Raw genomic sequence first — 16041 nt, forward strand, 5'->3', positions numbered from 1 at the left:
ATCTCCAAAGGAAGTCCCATTGGGAGCATTGTAGCCCCATCGAGAGCATCTGGATCAAAATAAATGGAGCAAAGAATAAAAGGAACATGATGGTTGGAGTCTACTTGTTGTTCAGTCATTCAGTCGTGTCCGACTCTTCGTGACCCCATGGACCATAGCACGCCAGGCCTTCCTGTCCTGCACTCTCTCCTGGAGTATGCTCAAGTTCATATTCATTGCATCAGTGATGCTATCTAGCCATCTCATCCTCTGCCATCCCCTTCTCCTTTTGTCTTCAGTCTTTCCCAGCATCAGGGTCTTTTCCAGGGAGTTTTCTCTTCGCATTAGGTGGCCAAAATATTGGAGCTTCAGCTTCAGTATCTGTCCTTCCAATGAGCAGTCAGGGTTGATTTCCTTTAGGATGGACTGATTTGACCTCCTTGCAGTCCAGGGGACTCGTAAGAGTCTTCTCCAGCACCTCAGTTCGAAAGCATCAATTCTTCAGCGCTCAGCCTTCCTTATAGTCCAGCTCTCACAGCCATACGTTACTACTGGGAAAACCATAGCTTTGATTAGACGGAACTTTGTTGGCAAGGTGATGTCTCTGCTTCTTACTATGCTGTCTAGGTTTGCCATAGCTTTCCTCCCAAGGAGCAAGCGTCTTAATTTCATGGCTACAGTCACTGTCTGCGGTGATCTTGGAGCCCAAGAAAGTAAAATCTGTCACTGCTTCCATTTCTTCCCCTTCTATATGCCAGGAAGTGATAGGGCCAGATGCCATGATCTTCATTTTTTTAATGTTGAGTTTCAAACCAGCTTTTGCACTCTCCTCTTTCACCCTCAACAAGAGGCTCTTTAGATCCTCTTCGCTTTCTGCCATTAGGGTGGTATCGTCTGCATATCGGAGGTTGTTGATAATTCTCCCAGCAATCTTAATTCCGACCTCTGATTCATCCAACCCGGCATTTCTCATGATGTATTCTGCATATAAGTTAAATAAGCAGGGTGACAATATGCAGCCTTGTTGTACTCCTTTCCCAATTTTGAACCAATCGGTTGTTCCATCTCTGGTTCTTAGTGTTGCTTCTTGACCCTCGTACAGGTTTCTCAGGAGACAGGTAAGGTGGTCTGGTACTCCCATCACTTTAAGAATTTGCCACAGTTTGTTGTGATCCACACAAAGGCTTTAGCGTAGTCAATGAAGCAGAAATAGACGTTTTTCTGGAATTCTCTTGCTTTCTCCATGATGCAGCGAATGTTGGCGATTTGATCTCTAGTTCCTCTGCGTCTTCTAAACCCAGCTTGTACTTCTGGTAGTTCTCGGTTCGCATACTGCTGAAGCCCAGCTTGTAGGATTTTGAGCATCACCTTGCTGGCATGTGAAATGAGCGCAATTGTGTGGTAGTTTGAACACTCTTTGGCGTTGCCCTTCTTTGGAATTGGAATGTAAACTGACCTTTTCCAGTCTTGCGGCCACTGTTGAGTGTTCCAGATTTGTTGGCATATTGAATGCAGCACTTTAACAGCATCATCTTTTAGGATTTTAAATAGCTCAGCTGGAATACTGTCATCTCCGCTAGCTTTGTTGTTACTAATGCTTCCTAAGACCCACTTGACTTCACTCTCGAGGATGTCTGGCTCAAGTTCAGTGACCGCATTATCATGGCTATCAGGGACATTCAGATCTTTCCTGTATAGTTCTTCTGTGTATTCTTGCCACCTCTTCTTAATCTCATCTGCTTCTGTTAGGTCCCTGCCTTCTTTGTCCTTTATCATGCCCGTCTTTGCACAAAATGTTCCCTTGAGATCTCCGATTTTCTTGAAGAGATCTCTAGTCTTTCCCATTCTGTTGTTTTCCTCGATTTCTTTGCATTGTTCGTTTAAGAAGGCCTTCTTGTCTCTCCTTGCTATTCTCTGGAACTCTGCATTCAGTTGGGTATATCTTCCCCTTTCTCCCTTGCTTTTTGCTTCCCTTCTTTCGTGAGCTACTTGTAAAGCCTCATCAGACAGCCACTTTGCTTTCTTGCATTTCTTTTTCTTTGGGATGGATTTCGTTGCTGCCTCCTGAACAATGTTCAGGAGGCAGCAACTATGGACCTCCGTCCATAGTTCCTCAGGCACTCTGTCTATCAGGTCTAATCCCTGAAATCTATTCCTCACCTCCACTGTATATTCATAAGGGATATGATTTAGGTAATACCTGAACGGTTTAGTGGTTTTCCTGACGTTCTTCAATTTAAGCCGAAATTTTGCAAGAAGCAGCTCATGATCTGAGCCACAGTCAGCTCCAGGTCTTGTTTTTACTGACTGTATGGAGCTTCTCCATCTTTGGCTGCAAAGGACATAATCAATCTCATTTCGATATTGACCATCTGGTGATGTCCATGTGTAGAGTCGCCTCTTGTGCTGTTGGAAAAGAGTGTTTGCTATGATCAGCGTGTTCTGTTGGCAAAACTCTATTAGCCTTTGCCCTGCTTCATTTTGTACACCAAGGCCATGCCTGCCTGTTATCCCGGTGATTTCTTGACTTCCTACTTTAGCATTCCAATCCCCTATGATGAAGAGGGCATCTTTTTTTGGTGTTAGTTCTAGAAGGTGTTGTAGGTCTTCATAGAACCGATCAACCTCCGCTTCTTCGGCATCAGTGGTTGGGGCATAGACTTGAATTACTGTGATGTTGAATGGTTTGCCTTGGATTCGTACTGAGATCATTCTATCATTTTTAAGATTGTACCCCAGTACTGCTTTTCCCACCCTTTTGTTGACTGTGAGTGCTACTCCATTTCTTCTAAGGGATTCTTGCCCACAATAGTAGAAATGATGGTCACCTGAATTTAATTCGCCCATGCCTGTCCATTTTAGTTCGCTGAGTCCCAAGATGTTGATGTTCAATCTTGCCATCTCATGTTTGACCACCTCCAGCTTACCTTGATTCATTGATCTGACATTCCAGGTTCCTAAACAATATTGTTCTTTACAGCATCAGATTTTCTTTTCACCACCAGACACATCCACAGCTGAGTGTCTTTTCGGGTTTGGCCCAGCCGCTTCACTCTTTCTGGCGCTACTTGGAAATACCCTCTGCTCTTCCCCAGTAGCATATTGGACACCTTCCGACCTGAGGGGCTCATCTTCCGGCGTCATATCTTTTAGCCTTGTGATACGTTCCATGGGGTTTTCTTGGCAAGAATACTGGAGTGGGTTGCCATTTCCTTCTCCAGTGGACCACATTTTGTCAGAACTCTCTGCCATGACCTGTCCGTCTTGGGTGGCCCTGCACGGCATAGCTTATGGCTTCACTGAGTTACGCAAGCCCCTTCGCCACAACAAGGCAGTGATCCATGAAGGGGAGGAGTCTACTACCAGCCACCCAGTCAAGGAGAAGACGAGGATGAAACTTTGAAAAGCACATAGCCAATGTTTCAAGGAAGCAGGATATAGTAGTAATGGGGGACTTGGATTTCCCTGATATTTGTTGGGAGACAAATTCTGCAAAACACAGCCCCTCCAGGGAATTCCTGACTTGTGTGGTGGATAACTTCCTCCTACAGAAAGTAGAGGAAGGAACTAGAGGATCGGCTATCCTTGACTTGATCCTAACCAACAGAGATGACTTGGTGGATAAAGTAGCAGTTACAGGAACTCTGGGGGAAAGCGATGTTGTTATACTGAAGTTCTTGGTTCGAAAGGAAGCAAAAGCTGAGTTTAGCCAAACGCATACCCTGGATTTTAGGAAAGTCGATTTAAATAAACTCAGAACAATGATAAGTAAGGTCCCATGACAAGCAACTCTAATGAGAAAAGGAGTCCAAGATGGGGGGGAGTTTTTAAAAAAGGAAATTCTCAGGGCAAAATTCCAACAAGAAAAAAAGGTGGAAGACAACAGAAGAAGTCAATGTGGCTTCACAAAAAGCTTAGAGATGACCTGAAAACAAAAAAGGACACATATAGGAAGTGGAAGGAAGGCTGAGTTACAAAGGAAGAGTACAGGCAGGTAGCAGAATTGCAGGGATGGTGTCAGGAAGGCTACAGCTGAAAACAAGCTGAGATTAGTGAGAGATGCTAAAAGCAACAAAGGCAGAGGAAAGAAATGATGGTTCAACTATTAAATAAGGATGGCAAAATGATAACAGGTGACAAAGAAAAGGCAGAAGTGCTCAGTTTCTACTTTGGCTCAGTCTTCTCCCAAAAGAGGGTCTATGACCGCCCTGGCAAAGGCGAAGTACAGGCTGAAGGGGCAGGATTGCAGCTTGAGATCGATAGGCATATGGTCAAGGAACACCGAATTACTTGGAATGAGTTCAAATCTCCAGGGCCAGATAAACTGCATCCTAGAGTAATAAAAGAACTGGCAGAAGAGCTCTCAGAACCACTGTCTATTATCTTTGAGAAATCATGGAGGACAGGTGAAGTGCCAGAGGATTGGAGGGCTAATGTCCCTATCTTCAAAAAGGGTAAAATGGAGGAACCTGGGAACTACAGACCAGTCAGTCTGACATCAATCCCTGGGAAAATTCTGGAGCAGATGATAAAGCAATCCATCTTTAAGCACCTTGAAAACAATGCAGTGATTACTCGAAGCCAATATGGATTTGTCAAGAACAAATCCTGCCAGACGAATCTGATCTCATTTTTTGATCAGGTCACCCCCCCCTTGTGGACCGTGGGAATGCTGTGGACATCATATACCTCGACTTCAGCAAAGCTTTTGACAAAGTGCCCCATGATATCCTGATGAGCAAACTACTCAAAGTGGGCTAGATGAAACAACGATCCGGTGGATCCACAGTTGGCTAAAGAATCGGACTCAAATAGTGCTTATCAGTGGGATCTTATCAAACTGGGGAGAGGTAATGAGCGGGGTGCCACAGGGCTCAGTCCTGGGCCCAGTGCTCTTCCACATTTGTATTAATGACTTGGAGGAGGAGGTGCAAGGCATGCTGATAAAATTTGCAGATGACACAAAATTGGGCAGGATAGCTAATACCCTGCAAGACAGAAACAAAATTCAAAGTCATCTTGATAGGCTGGAGCACTGGGCAGAAAACAACAGAATGACATTTCATTGGGATAAATGCCAAGTTCTGCACCTAGGAAAAAGAAACCAAATGCACAGTTACAAGATCGGCAAGACTTGGCTCAACAACACTACAAGCGAGAAGGGTCTTGGAATTGTTGTCGATCACAAGCTGAAGATGAGCCAACAACATGATGTGGCTGCAAAAAAGGCCAATGCTATTTTGGGCTGCATTCATAGAAGCATAGCTTCCAAATCCCGGGAAGTACTAGTTCCCCTCTACTCAGCACTGGTTAGGCCTCATCTGGAGTACTGTGTCCAGTTCTGGGTACCACACTTTAAGAAGAATGCAGATAAGCTAGAGAGGGTTCAGAGGAGGGCAGCAGAGATGATCAGGGGACTGGAAACAAAGCCCTATGAAGAGAGACTGAAAGAACTGGACATGCTTAGGCTTGAGAAGACTGAGGGTAGACAGGATAGCTCTGCTCAAGTACTTGAAATGTTTTCACAGAGACGAAGGCCAGGATCTCTTCTCCATCATCCCAGAATGCAGGACACAGAATAATGGGCTCAAGTGACAGGAAGCCAGATTCCGGCTGAACATCAGGAAAAACTTCCTGACTGTTAAAGCACTATGACAATGGGACCAATTCCCTAGGGAGGTGGTGGGCTTTCCCACACTGGAGGCATTCAAAATGAGGCTGGGCAGCCATCCGTCAGGGATGCTCTGTCTTGGATTCCTGCAGTGAGCAGGGGGTTGGACTCAATGGTCTTAAACACCCCTTCCAACCCTACTATTCTATGATTCTGTGATTCGGAGATCTTGAAAGCCTACACATTCTTGGTGAACTTTTGGTTGGTGTAATAAAGGTATTACACAGATATGGGTTTTGGAATTTACTGGGAAACTATCCAAAGCAAATGTGGGCTTTGCCCCCAAGGCATTTCTGCACGTGCATAATACGCTTTCTAGCTTTCTTCATCCCTTCAATAGGAAAATGTATGAGGGGCTAAAAAGAGCAGGAAAAGGTGTCCCAACACACAGCACCTCAAAACTGCAGAGCTTGGGCTGGATAAAATAAGCACCTGGTAAATTCTGGTGCTTGATGTTATCAACATCAATTTAAATTAATGATCACCCATCTTCATTACACAGGATAGTGCAAACCTAAGACTAAAACATTTTATTCTGGCATAAGCTTTCATGGACACTGTCCAGCTCATCAGATGCATGAAGTGTTAGCCACAAATTGACAGAGTTCTATACAGGCTATGTGGGAGTGGAGTGGGGGTGGGGGGAATGTAAACTGTTAAAGAAAATTGAAATGCTTGGCTTTCCCCCCAGTCTCCAACCAAGTCAGCCCAACACAACAGACACGACATAAGACCACAGTGGGTTGTCACCCTTGTTGGTTTCAGCATGGCTGCTTGTGACATCTGGACCCGGCACAGTTTTGTCAGCGTGGTTTGTTAACCGCACACAAGCCACCCTGAAAACCCATGGCTTGTTGGGTTGTTCAGGGTGGTTTGTCATGATGTGCAAACCCAGCCCAGTGGCTTATGAGTGGCTTGTCCCCAGCGGCTACAGAGCCACAAGAGCGGCAAAAAACACAGCCACTCCTCACTATGCCACCACCTCCTCCTCCATCGTCAGTGCTGTCTGCCTGTCCACCAATACTGAAGTGACACTTGGAAATGTCTGTAACTTGTAGGGATGTATGAATCCCTTACTTTGCTCTGCTGAGGGGCATCCGTGATGGAGGGGAGGCACTCCGTCCCTCCCCCCTGAATCCTGCCCGGCTGGCTACCCAGAGCCGGACATCCGGCCGCTGGGCAGCCCTGCAGGGACGCAAATGGCGGCTATCATAGCCGCCGCCATTTGCGTCCCTGTATTGAGCCGTGATAGGCTACGTAAATATTTATGTAGCCTATCACGGCAGGGGAAAAACCCCAGCGTACGCAAATGGTGGCAGCTACCGCCATTTGCATACGCTGGGTTTTTTTCCCCCTGCCGTGATAGGCTACATAAATACGTAGCCTATCACGGCCTCCGCAGTGATGCAAATGGCATCCCTGCATTAGCCGTGATAGGCTACTTAAGTATTTACGTAGCCTATCACGGCTTGAAGAGGAGGAAGCGAATGGCGGCTGCAGGACGGCTGCCATTCGCAAAGCAGCGCGGATGGGAGCAGGTAAGTGCTCTGTTCTGCGTGCCTTTCGTGGGTTGGGGGGGCGGGGACTTCATTCCGCGACGGATTTCAGGGGGCCGAATGCAGTGGCATTCGGCTTCACTGAGATCCGTCACGGAATTCTCTGACATCCCTAGTAACTTGTGGCTTGTTGCCATGGGTAACTAATCACTCAGAACCCTACAACAGCCCATGGGTTCTGGGTGGCTTGTTATGCACAGCAACACAACACCCTGCCTGGGTTCACACAGATATGGGTAATTGCCAAGGATAATTATGCTAATCCCCCTGACGTGTGTGTGGGGGGGGGGGGAGGGATAAGCCACTGATCATGCAAACCGGGTCAGTGAGTGTGGATTTCATTCAGGGCCCAGGTCAAAAGAACTGGCAAAAGACCTGCAGCTATATGCAAGGCTATGCAAACCCATCAAGTCACCTACTTAACAGCAGAGGCCAGCGCATACATGCCTGGAATGCAGAAAATGCTCATTGCACACAAAGCAAAAAGTGCACATAAAGTGGATGGGCAAGCGTTACGGGCAAGCATTACAAAGAGTCTTGTCCAATCGAGCAGGGGTCGTTCCAGTAAGAGTTTGGAACCACTAAGTTCTTATACATCCCCATAAGATTCTGGGACAAAAAGGAAATGGCTGACCCGCATGTTTGAAAACCAAATCTGTCTGTTGCCCGGGTCTGTCTTTAGTCTTCAGTGAAACACACAGGTTCCTGAGCAGGCAGAAATCAGAAGTGAAGAGCAATATGACATTCTTTTACAGTGCCATTTCACCATCAACCAGTGCAAACTACCAAAAAAACTTCTATTTACCTAGGGAGGCAGTGGGCTCTCCTACACTGAAGGCATTGAAGACAAGGCTGGACAGCCATCTGTCAGGGATGCTCTGACTTGGATTCCTGCACTGAGCAGGGGGTTGGATTCGATGGCCTTGTAGGCCCCTTCCAACCCTGCTATTCTATGATTCTATTCTTAGAATGACACACAGGGCTAAGGGCTAGCTCAAAACTCTGCCTAATGTCAAGGAGTGAACCGTGACCATGTGCCTCTTCTCTCTCCTCAATTCCCTGAGAGGCTAGGATGCTCTCCTTCATGGGCCAGCTGAAGTGAATCGGGAAGAGAAAGCCACCCAGAGGTGTAAAGCCAACAAAAACTTTAATCATGAACACATACTGAGAACAGGCCATGCAACCGATCGCTGCAAGCAGGGCTGAAAAGGAAACGCAAAGCGCAGTGCCTGAGAGCAGACTCTGGCACTTCCTGGAATGCCAAACCAAGAGGGCCAATACACCACGCCAGTCAGTGGGAAATGTTGTCCTAGCAGAGTCACTGTGTGTCCCCTTCAGGGGCTCTAGGGTTTCAGCAATGTGCTATCAATGAGGGTGCCATACCAGAAAGCTGACAGTGTATGTTTCCTGTGTTTGTCATGCATGTTTTAATTGTGGTTTTCTTTTTTTTAAATAATTAGCACTATTTTATTGTACTCATTCAAGTTTACTGGAAGCCTGGAAATTTAATTGATGGTTGGTATGTAAGTAAGCTTCTCCACAGGTACAGTCTCCACAGCTCACAAAGGATGGCAGCAGTACTTTATCCACAGTAGAAAGGCAGCACCTGCGATATCACCGCTCTCTCAAGGAAAGCTGCTCACCCTGCAGGGGCCTGTCCTGTTCAGGGCTGCCCTCTCATTTATTTATCAATCAATCAATCAATCAATCAATCGCCCATCTGGCTGGTCACCCAGCCACTCTGGGCTATGTACAACAACAGTTAAAACAATAAAATTTTACATTAAAAACATCATAAAAAGCACCCTGACCCACCCCAAATGCCTGCCTGAACAACCACGTTTTTAATGCGCGGTGAAAGCTCATTAAAGAGGGGGCATGGTGGAGTTCCCTAGGGAGGGAGTTCCACAGAGTGGAGGCCACCACAGAAAAGGCCCTCTCCCTCATCCTCACCAGCCTAGCTGTCCTGGATGATGGGACAGAGAGTAGGCCATCCGAGGCTGATCTTGTTCAGTGGCCTGTCTGGTGCTGCTGGAGGCGCTCCTTAAGACAGGGTGGGCCGGAACCATATAGGGTTTTAAAGGTCAAAACCAACACCTTGAATTTGGCCCAGAAAACAACTGGTAACCAGTGCAACTCCTTCAGCACTGGAGTGATGTGATCTCACCGGCAGCTGCCTTTAATCAGGCGAGCCGCTGCATTCTGTACCAGCTGCAGCTTCCAAACCGTCTTCAAGGGTAACCCCATGTAGAGCGCATTACAGTAGTCTAAACGAGAGGAGACCAGAGCATGTACTACTGATGGAAGCAGATGGTTGGGAAGGTAGGGGCGCAGCTGCCGTATCAGATGGAGTTGATACAGCACTGTCCGGCTCACAGCTGACACCTGAGCCTCCATGGACAGCTGGGAGTCTAAAATGACCTCCAGGCTGCGGACCTGGTCTTTCAAGGGTAGCTGTACCCCATTCAACACCAGGTCAACATCCCCCAGCCTCCTCTTGTCTCCCACCAAATGTACCTCAGTCTTGTCAGGGTTCAGCTTCAGCTTATTCCTCCCCATCCAGCCACTCACCATCTCCAGACATTTGGACAGGGATTCTACTGCCAATCTTGGTGAAGATTTGAACGAGAGGTAGAGCTGTGTGTCATCCGCATATTGATGACACCGCACCCCAAACCTCCTGATGATAGCCCCCAGCAGCTTCACATAGATATTAAATAGCATCGGGGAGAGGATGGAACCCTGTGGCACCCCACAAGTGAGTGGCCACGGGTCCGAAACCTCCTCTCCCAGTGCTACCCTCTGGTACCTGCCGGAGAGGAAGGACCGAAACCACCGCAATACGGTGTCTCCAATGCCCAACCCCTGCAGGCGGTCCAGGAGGATACCATGGTCAACAGTATCAAAAGCTGCTGAGAGGTCGAGGAGAACAAGGAAGGAGCATTCGCTCCTATCCAGAGCCCTCCTCATATCATCCACCAAGGCGACCAAGTATTTTTCTTTCCCTTTCTATCTTTGAACTACTGGAAGGATGGATGAGAAAACACTCTGGGCCCCAAAGTTCTTGAGTTTCCTTCCCAAGGCTTCAAAGTCTGACCTGATTTCTTCGTAGCTCTGCTTGTTGGCGGTATCATTTGTTCCCACATGGATGAGAAGAAAGGGATACCCGTCAGTGGGCTTTATGAGTGCAGGCAACCCTTCAGTCACGTCTCTAATCCGTCCTCCTGGGAGACAGCATACCTGGCAAGTCCACGGGTCTTCACAACATACTTGGGTTTCGATCCCACGCAGCAAAGAGTCTCCCACTACTACTACTCTTCTCTTCTTGTTGTTGTAGGCCTTGGTTTCATCGCCTCTGTTTGACTGACCTCTTGCTCTTGACTGAGCAAGTCAAGCCTTGACTGAGTCTACTACCTCTTGACTGAGCCTCTTGCTCGCTCTCATGCAGGTTCCCCTGCAATTCTTCCTCTGCAGGCTGTGCTCCAGTCTCATCCTCCAAGCACCTGAAAAAGGTTCCATAGCTCCACTGCCTCCACTGGTGCAAAGTGGTGTCTAGTTCCTCTGCTCCTGTCACCCTTTTCCAAGAAGTATCCTCTACTTTACTTTTCCTTGCCTCAGCATTTTCCTCCTCTGCCTCAGCTTTCTGTTGCTCTTCTGGCTTCTGTACTTCTTTGCTGCTGTAGTTCCACTGTTCTGTCCAAGAACTCTTCATCTTCTCTTATGCCCTGGAGGGTCGCCACTCCAGTCCACTTACTTTTTCTTCCAGCAGCATGATCAACTTGCACTTGTTGCAGGTGTAGGCCATGTTGTTCTCAGGCAAGAAAACAAACATTGCCCACACCTTGCAGGTCACCACCACCGGAGAGACTTGTCCTTCCATAGCTTCTTTCCCCTTTTTGTGTCTAGCTTTCTGATTGTTCTAGAGTAGCCTGGTCCTTGTCCTGTACTCACTGGAGGTTAAAAACAGAGTCCCATTGGTATGGAAGTGTGTGTTACAGTAGCTGGGCCTGCTGCCGCTGCTGCTGCTGCCCCCACCGCCGCCGCCACCACCACCAGGCCTTCCCTGCAGACTTCTGCCTGGCAGACCACCAGTCCCTGCAGGACCAGGCCCCCAGGTACCGAGCCAGCTGTGCTGCTCCACCTGCCCCTCCCTGGAGGGGCTACATAAGCTGGCTGGCTGAGGTGGCCTGGGACTGCCAGGGCCTGCAGGAGAAGCCACCACCACTGGGGAAGAGGCGGGCCTGCTGCTGCTGCTGGGCCTGCTGCAGCCGCCGCCGCCACCACCAGCAGCAGCAGCAGCAGCAGCAGCAGCAGGAGCAGGCCTTCCCTGTGGACTCCTGCCTGGCATTATTTTTAAGGGGATTTTTAATTGTTTTTTTTAATTGTTTGTTGTTGTTGTTGTTTTTCTGGGGATTTTGTTGTGTTTTTAGGGGTGGGTAGCCTGCCTGATAGGCGGGAGCGAGGGGGCATGTGTCCACCTGATGGAGGCAGTGGGGGGAGGGTTGGGGGCCAGAAGATACCGAGGCTGGGCGGCAGGCGCTGGCGGAGCGCGAGGGGCAGGCCATGCCAGGTACGGGGAACAAGGGAGAGATGTGTAGTATCTGTCCCCTGCTCCGGGCCTGTCCAGAGCCAAAGGATGGCTGGGGGAGGCGTGACCCCATCTTCTGGCCTTCGTTTGCTGCTCTGCAATGCCAGGTCTGTTACCCAGAAAACCTCCCTCGTCCATGACACGATCCTGGATGAGGGTGCAGACCTGGCACGTATTACGGAGACCTGGCTGGACGAGGCTGCTGCTCCAAGCCTTGCAGCCATGTGTCCAGCCGGATTTTCGTATGCACAGCAGCCGAGGGCTGGGGATCGGGGAGGGGGAGTGGCTGTTATCTACCGAGAGTCCTTGGTCTTCACCAGACCCCCTCTCCGGGAGACCAAGGTTGCTGAGTGCACGTACTGGAGGTTGGGCCCAAAGGGCAGTCTGGGGATTCTGCTCGTGTACCGTCCACCCCGCTGCACGACTGACTCCCTGGCCGAGGTGCTTGAGGTGGTCTCTGATGTGCGTGTGCAGTCCCCTAACTTATTGGTGCTGGGGGACTTCAATGTACATTCGGAGGCCATCCTCACAGGAGCACCTCGGGACTTCATGGAGACCATGGCCTCCTGGGAGCTGCACCATATTCTAACTGGGCCCACCCATGTAGCCAGTCATGCACTAGACCTTGTGTTTGTTTCTGGAGAAGCGGGAGTGATCTGAAGTCGGGGGTATATCCACCACCCCCTTGTCATGGTCAGATCACTATCTGCTGACGTTGGACTTCTCGGTTCCACAACTCCTCCACAGGGGTGGGGGACCCATTAAAATGGTCCGCCCCAGGTGTCTTATGGATCCAAATGGATTCCTGAACGCGCTTGGGGATTCTCTGGGGCATGCCAACGGCCATTTGGTCAAGACCCTGGTGGGTGGCTGGAATGCCGCGATCACTGCGGCATTAGATCGGGTGGCTCCAAAACGCCCTCTCCCCCTGAACAGGGCTCGGACTGCACCATGGTTCAATCCGCGGTTACGAGCTCTGAAACAGGAGGTGAGATGGCTAGAGCGCCGGTGGCGGACGTCTCGCTCCAAAGACGATCAGACACAGGCTAGAGCTGTATCTTCAGCCTATCACGTGGCGGTGAAGGCAGCAAAAAAGGAATATTATGCTGCCTCTATCGTGTCTCCAGAGTGCTGTCCCAGGAGGCTGTTCCAAGTGGTCCGGAGCCTGTTCGGTCCTGTGCCTCCGGAACCACTGGAGCATTCTAAGGCCTCCTGTGAGGCCTTGGCAAGGCACTTTGCAGATAAAATTGATCAGATTAGGTGTGTTACTCCGCACGCTGTGGATACAGTTAGTGAGCAAGAGGCGGCCTGTGGCAAACCGGTTTTGTGGGATCGGTTCCAGCTTCTTCCTCCTAATGAGTCTCCTCTCATTTAGACTACTGGTCTCCTCTCATTTAGACTACTGTAATGCGCTCTATGTGGGGTTACCCTTGAAGACAGTTTGGAAGCTGCATTTAGTACAGAATGCAGCGGCTCGCCTGATTAAAGGCAGCTGCCGGCAAGATCACATCACTCCAGTGCTGAAGGAGTTGCACTGGTTACCAGTTGCTTTCCGGGCCAAATTCAAGGTGTTGGTTTTGACCTTTAAAACCCTATATGGTTCCGGCCCAGCCTATCTTAAGGAGCGCCTCCAGCAGCACCAGACAGGCCGCTTAACAAGATCAGCCTTGGATGGCCTTCTCTCTGTCCCATCAGCCAGGACAGCTAGACTGGTGGGGACGAGGGAGAGGGCCTTTTCTGTGGTGGCCCCCACTCTGTGGAACTCCCTCCCTAGGGAACTTCGCCATGCCCCCTCTTTAATGAGCTTCCGTCGTGCATTAAAAACGTGGTTGTTCAGGCAGGCATTTGGGGTGGGTTAGGGTATTTTAGAAAATGTTTTTATTGTATAATTTTATTGTTTTAAACTGTTTTATTCTATGCTGTTCATTGCCCAGAGTGGCTGGGTGACCAGCCAGATGGGCGATTAATAAATTTAATAATAAAATTACAAGAAAAATAAATTAAATTAAAAAAAATGTTAGGGGCCTCCCCCTTGACCTCCCCTGCCGAACTCCCCTGGCCAACTCCTGTTTGCTCTCGCTGTTCGCTTGCTCTGAAATCTTTTAATCAGGCATGGTAGTGGGTAGATAGGTGTTGTTGTTTTTACTTGATGGTAAAGTCAGTTTCTGCATGTTCAGAGTCCCAAGATGGAATGAGGCAGGAGGGCCCATTGTAACCAACAGGACTTAAGTTAATAGATCTACTGTAAGTATTACTAAATCTGGATCCAACCCATCATACTTTCCAGTCGTGGCACAGTTGTATTCTGGAATGTGTTGACCTGTGGTTGCTGGATATCACCGGTGGAAGGTATTTCTGGGTGATAGGGGACTTCTAAGTATGTTCAATAGTTAGTGGTAGGTGTGCAGTTTTTTTCACTGAAAGATGGCCTAGATGCACATTGACACTGTGCTGACTTGGATGCCATAGCTGATACAGGTCCAGTGGATGCAAGTTTAGCTTCTGCTTGTCCAGTTATAGTGGATACTTCTCACTTTATATAGCCCAAGACTGTGGACAGGATCCTTGAAGATGTGAAGTCGACCACATGCGTGCTGGACCCTTGCCCTTCCGGGCTTATGAGAGCAACCAGGGCAGGACTGGCTGAGTAGGTGAAGGTGACAGTGTCCTGCTCTGGTCTGCGCAGAAGCCCACAAGGCTCAGTGCAAGGCAGCAACCACATGGGACAAGGCAGGCTGGAAACTGTAGCACCTGGAAAGCTCCTAGCCGGCAACTTGCCCCACAAGTTCTCAGATCAAACTGAAGCATTTTGCACTATAGTCCCAAACCCCACCCTTTCCCACAAAATGAAAGCCTTAAAGGGACAGGCCTCTAGTCTGTAGCGTAACACTCCTGCATCTCTCCAACAGCTCATGCCTGGTGTGCTGTTCACGTTGGCTCCATGGAATATGAGGATCTCGTAGAAGGGGGTTCTGGAGCTAAGCTTGGGGTCTCGGGCAGCTCAGACTCAGAGCTCTTGGGCTCTGTAGTGGTGCTCAGCCCTGGAGTTTCCTCCATTGGCACCATTGGTTCTTTGGCTGCAGAGTCCGTGCCATGGCTGGACTCCTGGGTCATGACAAGCAGGGAACACCTCTTTATGACAAGGTGTAATTCCATCCTGTCTAAAGGAGGCAGTGGTGAGACCATTGTTCTAAAAAAACAACACCTTCCTCAGCCCCACCATACTGGATAATTTTTCAGCCAGTCTCCAATATTCCATTCTTGGGCAAAGCGCTGGAGCATGTAGCAGCATCCCAACTCCAGGATTTTTTTCTGGTGAACATACCATTTCAGACCACGGTTCCTGTTGATGTCCTCTTTTGCCTCTGTTGTGGCAAGCTGTTAGCGTTATGGGCCACTGGCGAGGCCTGGGTTACAGAGTTGCCCTATGGACTGGGTCTTTACCACAGTTTTGGGCAAGCTAGGCTTCTCAGGGAGGCAGGAACAGGACAGCACCACAGAGAGCTCCAAGTGGGCCTGGAAGCCAGACAAACTTGTCTGTATGTTGCTCTAACTGGCAGACTCAGACTGAGTCTTAAATAAGACTTGGGCTTCCTAGAGGCTGCTAGCTGCTCCCACTCACTACATGAGGCCTTCTCCCTTAGAAGGGGCCATGTTTGCTTCTGAAGACTTTGGCTGCGATGGAATGCATGCAACTGGTGTGCTGTGGTGGCTCCAGAACTGGAATCCCCAGAATTTGAGGATGGAAATGTGGGCTCCTCTGGAACCAGGGGGGCTAGTCTCATGGGCTCCTGTGAGGCTGAGTTCCCCAAGGCGAGAGGGATGTTGATGGGTACTTCTGTGGCCACATCCTTTTCTGGGTCTGAGGAATCTACATCAGAGGCTTCTCCTCCTGAGGAGGGGAATTGGAACCCAGTGTCATGACAATGAGCCATATTATCTTGATCCATTTCAATCTGGCTCCAGGCCTGGTTATGGGACAGAGACTTGGTTGCCTTAATGAACAATCTATACAGGGTCCTATGCAAGGTACCCACAACTATTGATCATCTGCATCCAAGTCTACCTATAGAAATAAATGCACCAAAATTAGGAATGCTTCCCCGGGGCCCACACCTGTCTTTCAAAGCCCTGCATGGCTTGGGACCAGGCATCTGAAGGGTTGGCTGGCTCCACATTGGCCTGCCCATACATTAAGATCTTCTTTGGAGGCCCTCCTGCAGGTGTCCCTGAGAACTGAGGCAGGT

The sequence above is a fragment of the Heloderma suspectum genome, chromosome 6, assembly GCF_057233095.1.
Source record: "Heloderma suspectum isolate Gila_16-S chromosome 6, 16-S_ref, whole genome shotgun sequence".
Classification (NCBI taxonomy): domain Eukaryota; kingdom Metazoa; phylum Chordata; class Lepidosauria; order Squamata; family Helodermatidae; genus Heloderma; species Heloderma suspectum.